Genomic DNA, 863 nt, shown 5'->3' with positions numbered 1-863 from the left:
TCCATCTTCCATGACTCGGAGGTGGAAGCTTTTGCCTTCCCTTTCCTCTTTCTAGAGGTTTCTCCGGCCTTGGATGCCATACATGGTTATGGAAAAACAAAAGGCAATGCTTTTACCACACCAAACTTAAAAGGTTTGCTCGACCTCGAGCAAAAGAAGAAAGAAGAGAGTAGAAGAAGAAGAAATAGAAGATATGGAGATGGCCTTGTGGTTCGGCCAAAGGGGGAAGAAGTAGTGTTTAGGTTGTGTGAAAATGAAGGAGTGAAGAAGGGTTTATATAGGAGTAGGGATAGGGGTAGGTTTCGGCTATGGGAGGGTGGGTTTGGGTGGGAAAGTGGTTTGAATTTGAATGGTGAGGTTTGGGAGGGAAAGTGGTTTGAATTTGAATGGTGAGGTAGGTGGGGTTTTATGAAGGATGGATGTGAGTGGTGAAGAGAAAGATGGGATTTGATAGGTGAAAGGTTTTTGGGGAAGAGGTGTTGAGGTGATTGGTGAATGGGTGAAGAAGAGAGAGGGTGGTGGGGTAGGTGGGGATCCTGTGGGGTCCACAGATCCTGAGGTGTCAAGGAAAAGTCATCCCTGCACCAAGTGGCGAGCAAAATAGCTCTTTGTGCCAATTCTGGCGTTAAACGCCGGGCTGGTGCCCATTTCTGGCGTTTAACGCCAAGTTCTTGCCTTTTCCTGGAGTTTAACGCCAGTCTGGTGCCCCTTTCTGGCGTTAAACGCCCAGAATGGTGCCAGACTGGGCGTTAAACGCCCATCTGCTAGCCTTACTAGCGTTTAAACGCCAGCAGGTTCTTCCTCCAGGGTGTGCTGTTTTTCTTTCTGTTTTTCATTCTGTTTTTGCTTTTTCCATTGATTTT

Source organism: Arachis duranensis, chromosome 6 (assembly GCF_000817695.3).
Source record: "Arachis duranensis cultivar V14167 chromosome 6, aradu.V14167.gnm2.J7QH, whole genome shotgun sequence".
Lineage (NCBI taxonomy): Eukaryota > Viridiplantae > Streptophyta > Magnoliopsida > Fabales > Fabaceae > Arachis > Arachis duranensis.
This window is presented reverse-complemented; position numbering follows the sequence as displayed.